General features: G+C 36.2%; 1 protein-coding gene across 7 annotated transcripts in view; it reads left to right on the forward strand.

Annotated features, from left to right (window-relative positions):
* Positions 1-12340, forward strand: part of Rbm27 (RNA binding motif protein 27) — a 79392-nt gene that overhangs the window by 340 nt on the left and 66712 nt on the right. The window lies entirely within an intron of this gene.

Consider the following 12340-nt stretch of genomic DNA (forward strand, 5'->3'; position numbering starts at 1 on the left):
GGCGGAGGGAGGAGGGAGAGCGAGGGGCGTAGAGGCGGTGGTTGATGTAGGGTTCGGGGGGGGGGGTCACGAGGACGGCGAGGGCTTTTAAAATATGTCTATTGGGGTAATGAAATTTAAAATACTGCTGTTTGAGATCTGAGGGAGATGGCAGGGCTATCGAGGGATTTTAAAATGTGAATAATCAAATCTTGAAGGAGACAGCAGGATCGAGGGCTTTACAAACCAGTATTAATCCAGGACTAACAGATCTAGAAGCAGAGTATCGAGGGCCTTTTCAAAATATTAGGGAAGAAAGAGGTAGTAGGGACTTTGATGCTATGTAGCTATTGGTGAGCTCGAAGGGTTCAAGAGTATTGAAGGATTTGAAAAATGTTATGGAGGAGCCGAAAGGGTATGTGGGCATCAGAGGGTTTTAAAAATTATTGGGGAGCTGATAAGTGTGGCAGTAAGGGTATTCAGGGTTTTTAAAGTATTATTGAGGAGTTGATAATGCTAAGAGAACCAACCAATGATTTTTAGTTGTCATGGGAGGTTAGGAAAAAATTGAGAATTTTTAAAATAAGTTTGAGGATTGAAAGAACTACACTTGGACGTAATATTGGTGGAAGGGTTTAAGGGGTATACCTGCAACATCTAGGGATTTTTTTTCGTTAGATACGGGGTGTTGGAGGAGTAAATGGGGTAGTAGAAAGAATAAGGGTTTTGTAAATATTGATGAAAGATTGATAGCACAACTGAAGTTAATTGGGGTTTAGGATTGTTGTTGAAGCACTGAAAAGAAACAAGAGACCTGTCCTTTTAATATATTTTAAGTAGAGTAGCGTTAGATAGTTGTGAAAATATTATCAGATGCTTGAAGAGGATATAGTAGAGGCATCAACTTTCTGTTTTATAGTTACTTTAAGGAGGTAGGGTTGTGTAGAGTGTTTATTTGTGGGGACTCTGGGATAAAAATCTGTGGAACAATCTTCTAGGATCAGGAAAGAAAAGGCCAGCTCCTTGAATGTGCATCTTACTTTTTCTACAACCAATTCTTTTGGAAGAGGGCACCGGAAGGGAATAGAGGGGAAGGGATCATTTCCTGCCCCCTCCTCATTTCTGCTTCTTTTCCTCTTATTGGAGGTTAGGCCTTGAAGAAGGAGAGTTAGAGAAAGGATGGGCAGGTTTTGATTCATTAGATTAGATTGCTTTAGTGGAAAAATTGAGTGTTTTTCAGGGGGTGGAAATACAGAGTAGTTTTGGTAGTGTGGAGGCAGGGTAAATTGGTGCTGTTGGGAGACTGTCAAGCTTCTTCCCTGTTAATCTGTTTCCTGGGTCCCCCTGAGAAACCTGGTAACTAATTGTTTTTGTTTTGCTACTTTGGTTTCTTGGGTTGGGAAGGCAATATCTAGGAAGACAAGTTTTATGAGTTCATTGTATTAGTTGGGAAGGCAGGATTGGGAAGGGAGGAAACATTAGGGGAATTTTGATGTCTGAAGTTGTATTTGCATTAGCAGAATGAGAAGTGTGTGAGTACAGCATGGGTATAAATAAATGAATGAATAAATGTGAAATTAGGGCTTCTGAGTTTTAAATTAGTGGTGGTCTAGTTAGTGTGAAAGTGGCTTCTGGACACACTTGAAAGTTTTGTAGAATATGAGCTCCTTGAATGTACATCTTACTTTTTCTACAAATAAAAAGGTTTGGGGCACAAAGATGGAAATGGATTGTGAAGGTTGGAAATTAGATAAATTTAGTGAAATTGACCATATGTGTCTTTTATCAAGACTGATAAAAGGTATGTATATTTAAAAAATTAGTTACCTTTTCTTGAAAATTAGTTATCTTTTGTATTATTAAACATAAAATTGACTTTGTATACTTGCTATTTCAGTTGCCTTTTTTTTTTTCTTTTGTGGTGCTAGGGATTGAACCCAGGGCCTTATGCATGCAAGGCAAACACTCTACCAACTGAGCTATATCCCCAGCCCTCTGTTGCCTTTTTTTAAAAAAAACTATTTTCCATGTAAGCTCTGATTTTGTTGGTAGAGATCTTTTAAAAAGTATTAAATGTTCATTTTATGTCTTGGATGGAAGGTAACAATTTTTAAAAATTATAGTTGATTGCTTTTTCTTTTTGAAAAAATTCTTTAAAATGTGCTATTCTGAGTGATTTTTTTTTATATTTATTTTTCAGTTTTCAGTGGACACATCTTTTTTTTTTTATATATATATTTTTTAAGAGAGTGAGAGACAGAGAGAGAGAGAGAATTTTTTTTAATATTTTTTTTTTTTTTTTAGTTTTCAGCGGACACAACATCTTTGTTTGTATGTGGTGCTGACGATTGAACCCGGGCCGCACGCATGCCAGGCGAGCGCGCTACCGCTTGAGCCACATCCCCAACCCCGACACAACATCTTTATTTTATTTTTATGTAGTGCTGAGGATCGAACCCAGCGCCCTGCGCATGCCAGGCGAGTGCGGTACGGCTTGAGCCACATCCCCAGCCTGGTTCTTTTTTTTTAATGTCAAATTTTAGTTTGAGTAGAAACTTTATTTTACTAAGCATGTTCACGAGATTTTTTTTGGCTGGAGTAAATATAATTATTTTGTAATTTTCTTGAGTAAAACATATTTTAAAATAATTATAATTATTTGAATTTAATTTTCCCATTTGAGTTAATGTTTTACTTAAAGTCCACTTTCTGCTTTTTTTTTTTTTCTTAAAAAAAATTTTTTTTAAGCTGGGAACAGGGACACATGCATATCATCCCAATGGCTTGGGAGGCTGAGGCAGGAAGATTTCAAGTTCAAAGCCAGTCTCAGCAACTTAGTGAGGCCCTTAAAAACTTAGTGAGACATGTCTCAAAAAATAAAAAGGGCAGGGCATGTGACTCAGTGCTTAAGCTACCCTGGGTTCAATCCCTGGTGCCAAAAATAGTTATTTAGAAAAAAAGTTTTTTTTCACTCATTTAATGTTTAAAAAAAAAAAAAGGTCTGGGCTGGAGATATTACAGAGCACTTGTCTCATATGTGCAAGGCCTTAGTTTCCCAGTACAGCAAAAATAAATAAATAAAAATTAAAAAAGACCTAAAATCACTACTCAGACTTTAACAATGTAGGTGGTTTCCTGAAGTGACAAATATGTTTAACTCACATAAGTATTGGTTTTGGAGGGAGATATTAATAAGAAATAGAAAATGCAATATGAATATCATATTTTCATTCTTGCTATATTATGGAGGTTATTTTTTGTTTATATGTCCTAAAATATGCTAAATGGTATGCTAAAGTGGGTTGTATTTGTAAATTTATTTTTTTGCATATTCCAGATTCAAAAAAATTTTCATGGCAGATTGACATGTTGCTACAACATAGCATTTCAGAGCAGTTGTTAGTCTTTGAGATAAAGTAGTTGCAGTGTCTAGGTTGGAATCTATGGTTGTGCACATGATTTCTTGTTGCACTTTCTTAGCATAATTTGCCTTAACTAAATTTATAAAAGCATCTCATTTTTAGGAGGTTTCAATCATGTTGCATCTTGTCATTGATGAAACAAAGGTATGTAGCAGGTATGTTTAAACCAATGCAATTTGCATGTGATTATTTCCTATACACAAATGGTTAGAGCTTATCTATTGCCTTCTCCTTTTGTAGATATGGAACTCTTATTATTAATCTTACTAGTGGAAAGATGGAAGGAGGGAGACTGGAAGAAATAACCCGTTAGTTACCTTAGCTGGCTGGAGAAACACAAATCAGCAACCTTTTTTCTTGGCAATCCATTAAAGGGGAGGGATACCATATTTTAGTCAAGAAGTTTTATTTCTTTGTTAGAGGTGCAGGAACAGACTGGAGTAGCAGGTCTTGTTTGGGGTCTTCATCTTTCCCCCATGATATTGTAGTGAGAGATAAGACGAAGGGATTATGCACAATTTAGAATTGTTGTTTCATTCTGTGAGAATTGACTACTTATTTTAAGTATGTGAACCCCTTAAAAATAAGATTCTAAGAAAATCCAGGAAGATAAATGAATCACTGAAGAAATTTCTGCAAGTTTAGAAAAAGTTCAGGGAAGCGTTTTTCAGTAACAAATCTGCATTTCTACCAAAACATTATATTTAATGGGGAATTTTAGGAAGTTATTTTATATATACAAAACATATATGAACATTTGCTGCTGCTTTTTAGACTTAATAGATAAATTTATCTTTATGTTTTTCTTTTCCCTGCTTTGGTGCTAGGGATCAAGTTCAGGGCCTTGTACATAACAAGAAAGTCTTCTATGAGTGAGCTATATCTACAGCTCTTGGTATATGCTTTTAAAAGAGTAATGGATTTTTAAAACTTGTTAGATAGTATCTGTTTGTGTATACTAATGGAGCATTATTTTAGAATTGGAGAATTTGGAGAAATTGTCTTGCTGAGAGCCACGGCCGAGTCTGTATGGCCCCTGGCATTTTGCCAACAGTATTGATTGACAGGCGAGGCATTACTATCCGCCTCTGCCGCAACTTTTGAGTTCTCGCACTATTTTGGAGTTCTCGTGGGGATTTCCGGGGATTCCCCGAGAGTTCCCATTGGTTGGGGAAGTGCAGGAGGAGGGATTTCCGAGAGAGATATTTCCGGCTGGGGGTTCCTGGAGAAGCCTCGTGGCGTTCGGGAGGATTCCCCCGGAGCTGTGTGAAGTGTTTTCCTGCAGTTTAAAAATAAAGTTTGTTCCTGCTTCAGTGGCTCGTGATTTGTGCCCAGCCAGACTGCGGCATTGTCTGACCTTTTTCTCTTTATTTATTTATTTATTTACATGCAGTCCTAAGAAGGGATTATTATTTGAACCCAGTGCCTCACGCATACTAGGCAAGGGCTCTACCACTGAGCCATAACCCAAGCTCCTAACCTTTTTCTCTTAAACAGATATATTAGCTTTTTAGATGGGTGCCTAACAAAAATTGTATATTAATGATGCAGACTAAAAAGTGCTTTGTGTACCTTAATCATACTATAATATAAATTTTATGATTTTTGAAATAGAATATACATTAAACTTTCTGCAAAATTATACATATTATTTTGGTACCAGGGATTGGTACCAAAAGGTTTAACTACTGAGCCACATCCCCAGTCCTATTTTTTATTTTTATTTTTTTGCTTATTTATTTATTTAAGGTACTGGGGATTGAACTTGGGCACTCAACCACTGAGCCACATCCCCAGCCCCATTTTGTAGTTTATTAGAGACAGGGTCTCACTGAGTTGCTTAGCACCTCACTTTTGCTGAGGCTAGCTTTGAACTCTCCATCCTCCTGCCTCAGTCTCCTGAGCCACAGGGATCATAGGCATGCTTCACTGTACCCAGCTTCTATTTTTTTTAGTTTTAGACAGATTCACACTAGGTTGCTTACAGTCTCACTAAATTGCTAAGGCTGCCTTGAACCTGTGGTCCTCCTGCCTCAGCCTCCTGAGCTGCTGGGTTTATAGGCATGTACCACCATGCCCAGCAAAAATATCTTATTAATGTTAAGCACCACTACAGTTTAAAATAATATTCATCAGGTTTATGCAGGCTAGAGTCTTATTGCAGGTTCCATAAGTAGGAACAGAAATAGCTAATGAAAGTCTGATTTGGTATGCAGTTTCTGTGAATTCTGGCCATATCAAAGTCTTTTTAATTTTTTTTGTAGTTATAGATGGACAGAATGCCTTTATTTTATTTGTTTATTTTTATGTGGTGCTGAGGGTTGAACCCAGTGCCTCACGCATGCTAGGCAAGTGCTCTGCTGCTGAGCTACAGCCCTAGCCCTATATCAGATTCTTTTTAAAAAATTCTTTTGGGGGGGGCTAGGGTTGTAGCTCAGCAGTAGAGCGCTCACCTAGCACATGTGGGTTCAATCCTCAGCACCACATAAAAATAAATAAATAAAGGTATTGTGTCCAACTACACCTAAAAAACAAATATTAAAAAAAAATTCTTTTTGATACTGGCAGTTGAACCCAGGTGTGCTTATCCACTGAGCCACATCCCCAGCTATTTTTATTTTTTTGAGACAGGTCTTGCTAAGTTGCCGAGGCTGACTTTGAACTTGTGATCATCCTGTCTCAGCCTTCCGAGCTCCGTACTCAAGTCTTTTTAAAAATATTCTAGAAGGTTGAATATGTTGTCATCTTGGAGTATATATTGGAAAATACAGTAATAAGATTAACAAAGATTATTTTATTGGTTCATATTCATTGGTTTTGTGGTCATGGCAGGTATGTATACATGTGAATGTTAGAATTTACATGTGGCTAATAGGTTTGCAATCCTTACCAAGTTAAACTCTGGCTGGTAATCTCTATGGTTACTCAAATGGGAGGAAAAATTATTATCTAGCTGTTGTTAGACGTGATCTCCTGATTAACTGGGTTAAATGATTATTTTGCTGCTACATTTTTAAGACTGAGAAGTACTAATAATTTTCTGAATTGTACCAGTGGTTTCAAAGAATCAGTGTACCTCTAACATACTGTGGAACTTAAGGAGACTATTTCCTGTTTCATAGGAAAGGTCTTATTTTGTCCAGAGACTTCTTGGCAAGTTTTGGTTTACTGAATTAAGAACATATTTATTCGTTTGTCCTTGATCTCCCTCCTAAATATATCTGACTTCATTCTTCCTGGTCCAATAGCTATAGAGCAGAAGCCAGAAGTTGCTTTTATAGCTCTGTGTTTCCTACCACTCTCTAGGCTCATCTTCTCACAGTGTCATTACTTATATCTTTATTAATCTCTTTTTATATCATTTGTTGTTTTACGTATGATTATTTTCATACTCATCTCTTGGTCATGTGACTGAAGGGCAAGATCTGTCTTGCTCAGAGTAATTCTATTACCAAGCAAGATGTGTGGCACTTATTTAACAGTCAATATTTAAATGAATGAGCATCCTCAAATACGTTTAGATTGTTTTGACAATTAGAAAAGTGAAATTGGGTTGGGGATATAACTTAATAGTAGAATGCTTGCTTAGCATGCTCAAGACCCTGGGTTGGATTTCCCCACCGCAAAAAAAAAAAAAATATTGAGCCCAGGAACATTCTGCTTCTGAGGTACATCCCTAGCTCTTTTTTCTTAAATTTTGAGACAGGTTCTTGCTAAGATGCCCAAGTTGATCTTGAATTCGCAAGCCTCCTATCTCAACCTCCTGAGAGTCGTTGGGGTTACAGATTCACTGGGATTATAGCTCCTACTGCTTTAGGAGTTATAGTCCAAATATCAAAATGGTGTTTTGCAACCAACAGATGTTACATGTATATTTTTCACCCCAAATCTTGTTGTGTTTCTTTCATAACTTATTCTTTCATGAAAGCACTTAATTAAGATTAAAGAAGCTGGGCATGGTGGTGCATACCTCTAATCCCAGCAGCTCGGGAGACTGAGGCAGGCAGATCATGAATTCAAAGCCAGCTTCAGCAATTTAGTGAGGCCTAAGCAACTTAGCAAGACTCTGTCTCTAATAAAATATAAAAAAGGGCTGGAGATGTAGCTCAGTGGTTAAGCACTACTGGGTTCAATCCCCAGTACCTCTCCGCCAAAAAAAAAATTAAAAAATTAAAAGAAAAATGCTATTGGTCTGAATATTGGTTTCTTCTCATATTCACATTAGAACTTAGTCTCCTGTGTGATAGTTTTAAGAGATAGGACCTTTATTATTGCATTACAGAAAAATTAGAAAGGAAATAAAATTATTTGTAGATATTTATTTTCAGTTTTTCTTTTATGTGTGAAGTTGTGTGTGTGTGTGTGTGTGTGTGTGTGTGTGTGTGTGGTTGCTGGGGATTTAACCCAGGGGGCCAGACTTTTTTAAAAAACTTATTTTTATTTTTTGGGTACTGGGGATTGAACTCAAGGGCAACTGACCCCTGAACCACATCTCCAGTCGTCTTTTATATTTTAGAGACAGGGTCTCACTGAGTTGCTTAGTGCCTTGCTTTTTCTGAAACTGGCTTTGGACTCTTGATCCTCCTGCCTCAGCCCTCTGAGCTGCTGGGATTACATACAGGCCAGTGCCACCACTCTCGGCAACTTTTTAACTTTTTAAAAACCTTAAAAAAAAAAAAAAAGTATTACTCAGCAATAAAAGAGAATAAAATTTAAAAAAAAAAACCCTCTTTTAGAGGGATGAGGTTGTGGCTTAGTGGTAGAGTGCTTGCCTAGCATGCATGAGGTACTGGGTTCGATCCTCAACACCACATAAATGTAAAATAAAGATATTATGTTCATCTAAAACTTAAAAATAAATATTAAAAAAATCTTTTTTAGGGGATATAGCTCAGTTGGTATATTGGTTGCCTAGCATGCACAAGACCCTGGGTTCAATCCCCAGCACCAGTGGAAAACAAATAAAAAATTATTTTGTGACAGGGTCTTGTTAAATTGCTGAGGTTGGCCTTGAATTTTTGATTCTCCTGCCTCAGCCTCCTGAGTGGCTGGGATTATAAGCATACACCATTACACCCCAGTCTGTATATGAACTTGTATGTAGCTACAAGACAACTCATTGTAAAATTTTGTGTCTTGATATCTTCAGTTGACATAACATCAGAAGCATATTTTATAGGGGGCTGAGGATATAGCTCAGTTGATAGAGTGCTTGCCTCACATGTACAAGGCTCTGGGTTCTAATTCCCAGCACCAAAAACAAAACAAAACAAAAAAAAAACAAACAGAAGTATATTTTATAAACCTCCAGCAGCAAGAGAATGGGTTCCTTTACTGTACTTTTCTGTTAGAAGTAATATCATTTTTATGCAATAAATTTTTTAAAAGTATTTCTAGATACCTGTGTTATTTTCTATATTTGCCTTTGTTTCTTTAGTTTGGTTTTCCATATATGTAACTACTGGTCAAGGAATATGGACTTTTTTTTCTCTTTTCTTTGAATATGAACTTTTTAATGGCTATTGATACCTACTAGAATCAGATTCCTCTCCCTGGCTTATGACTCAGTAGCACATTTCTTAGATGTCTTACCTGTGAAATAGAGATTGTACTAAGAACTTAAAATTAGATCCACATTCAGAAAGATGTACATTTTTCTGAAAGTGGAAAAGGTATTAAGTAGTTTTTTCCTGAAACAAATAGACTACAATTTTTTTTTTTTTTTTGTACCAGGGAATGGACTCGGGGTACTTGACCACTGAGCCATGTCCTCAGCCCTATTTTGTATTTTATTAGAGACAGGGTCTCACTGAGTTGCTTAAGCATCTCGGTTTTGCTAAGGCTGGCTTTGAACTCGTGATTCTCCTGTCTCAATGTCCTGAGCTGCTGGGATTACAGGCCTGTGCCACTGTGCCCGGCTCTACAATAATAGTTTTTTAGTAATGTTTCTTGGCTTGGGGTCAAAGGTAGGACTTTTACTCTTTGATCTTGGTATTTAACATATGTCTGAAATCTTCTGTGAAGTTGATGTGCCTACTCAGCAGATAATTTGAGGTTTTTGCAGATAAGGCAGTTAGAGCAATATTTCTGTTAGATTTTCCTAAAAAAAAATTCATTCTAATAGATTTTATTTTTTAAAATAACTTACAGGATAGTTAAAACATAACCTTATTATACAGAATGAATTTAAAAATTTTAAGGTGTCTTTGTAATTGTAACTTATATTAAGCTTTAGTAAATTTATTGATTCTTTATTTTAGTTAAAAGGTAACTGTTTGTTGAGACTTAGAATACATTGATCAGTCTTGGAGATGTACATTAGAAAAGCATAGGGATAGTGAGGTATGGTGGTGCATGCCTGTAATCTCAGTGACTCTGAAGGCTGACGCAGAAGGATTGCAAATTCAAGGTCAGCTTCAGTAACTTAACCAGACCCTATTCTCAGATTAAAACATAAAAAAGTGTGAAGATGTAGCTCAGAGAAAATAGCATTGCCATTTTCTGCCATTCTTTTCTTATTTTTCTGTATCCTCTTCTTACATATAAGATGTTCTTATCTAGGATCTGAACTTTTCGAGTAAAGGCGGAAATGTGATTTTTCCCCCCTTTCTCTCACTGGTCAAATGTGCTATTCTTCGGTGAAGTTAAGTCTACCTATACATCTTCATTTTAAGGTGTTTATAGAATACTAAGTTTAGCATTGCGTGTATAATATTTTTTGAAAATGTAACTGCTTTCTTGTGCTTTTTGTTTATAAATGAATTTTTTAAAAAGTGTGTATAAGACATATGTTTATGATGTTTTGATATGTACAATGTGAAATGATGACTGCCATCAAGCTAATTAATATCTGTTTTATCACACAATTATTTTTTGTTTTTATGTGCGTGGTAAGAACCTTAAGATCTACTCTCAGCAAATTCAAGTATATAATATGCATACAACACTTCAGAATTTAGCAATTGGATTTACTAAAGTGATGTGTTCATAATGTGTTCTCTAAAATGGAACTTTTTTTGGTATTGGGGGTTGGACCCGGGGTGCTCTATCACTGAGCTACATCTAGATTGCTTATTGCATAGCTATTGCTGAGGCTGGCTTTGAAATCCCGATCCTCTTGCCTCAGCCTCCCAAGTCACTGGGATTACAGGCGTGCACCACCACACCTGGCCATCCCTAGCACTTTTAAAAAATATTTTTCAGTTGTAGATGAACATAATCTTTATTTTATTTACTTATTTATTTTTATGTGGTGCTGAGGATCAAACACAGTGCCTCATCTGTACGAGGCAAGCGCTCTACCACTGAGCTACAATCCCAGCCCCTCCAGTGCTTTTTAAACATTTTTTGAGGCAGTTCCTTCCTAAGTTGCTAAGGGTCTCATTGCTGATGAGGACCTCAAACTGGCGATTCTCCTGCCTCAGCTTCGTGTTGCTAGGATTACAGATAAGTGTATGTTACCATATGCCTGTAACATTTTTTAGTTTAGAAGAATCTTGACTTTCTTTTAAATTGTATGTTTTTTGTTGTTGCTTTTTGCCATGGATGTGGAACCCAGGGCATCATGCATGCCAGGCAAGTGCTCTACCACTCAGCCGTATCCCAGTCCTACATTGTATTTTAAAAATATATGTAACCCATCATCTATGACCTTTGTCCATAATTTTTAGAATTCTGTGTTTTGTAAAATTGACACATTTTTCTTTTTCTCTTATTTTAAACATTTATTTATTTATTTATTTTTAGGTGTAGATGGACATAACACAATATCAAACCCGGGTCCCGTCCGTGCTAGGCGAGCTCTCTACCGCTGAGCCACAATCCCAGCCCTCTTTCTTTTTTTTTTTTAAACATTTATTTTTTAGTTGTAGGTGGACAACAATACCTTTATTTAATTTTTATGTGGTGCTGGGATCGAACTGAGTGCCTCACACATGTTAGGCAAGCGCTCAACCACTGAGCCAGAACCCTAGCCCCAACACATTTTTCATTATAATTAAGTGCATAGATGCAACCTTTCCCATGTCAATATCACCAATGAAAAAAAATTTCTTGTTTTATCCAAATATGAACTTTAAAAACTAGATAGAAGAAGTAAAGGTGCTGGTGCTTCAGTTTTCTTTTCTTTTTTTTTTTTTTACTGATTTCAAAATTTTTGGAAATGTAATTGATATTTTTTTTTTTTTTTTGGCATAAATCAAAGGGTTGGTTTATTAAAATTTGCAGCCACATTATTATNATGAGCAAAAATGGATCACCTAAGGATGTAGATAAATATAATTATGATTCATTTTGTGTGAGGACAGACTGAGAATTTTGCATTTCTTTTTTTTTTTTATTTTTTATTGTTGGCTGTTCAAAACATTACATAATTCTTGATATATCATATTTCACACTTTGATTCAAGTGGGTTATGAGCTCCCATTTTTACCCCAAATACAGATTGCAGAATCACATCAGTTACACATCCATTGATTTACATATTGCCATACTAGTGTCTGTTGTGTTCTGCTGCCTTTCCTATCCTCTACTATCCCCCCTCCCCTCCCCTCGCCTCTTCTCTCTCTGCCCCCTCTACTGACATGTAATTGATATTTTTGAGCTGAAACTTTTCCCTTTCTAATTGATAGTGGAGGTCTAAGGAATTATGGAACAAGAGTAGATGGAATAATATTTTATAGGAATATGATCACTTTGGTTTTTTTTGTTATCATCCCAAGTATTTTCATTCTATTTTTATAACCCTATGAAGCCACATTGAATATATGTTACTTAAATATAAGCATTCATGGGGGCATATAGACTATATATATTTGTTTGTTTTGGTACCAGGAATTGAACCCAAGGACGTTTAACCACTGAGCTGTATCCCCAGACCTTTTTATTTTTTATTTTTAGATGGAGTCTTTTTTTTAAAAAAAAAAAAAAAAAAAAAAGAT

The sequence above is a fragment of the Marmota marmota genome, unplaced genomic scaffold (assembly GCF_001458135.2).
Source record: "Marmota marmota marmota unplaced genomic scaffold, marMar, whole genome shotgun sequence".
NCBI classification, from domain to species: Eukaryota; Metazoa; Chordata; class Mammalia; order Rodentia; family Sciuridae; genus Marmota; species Marmota marmota.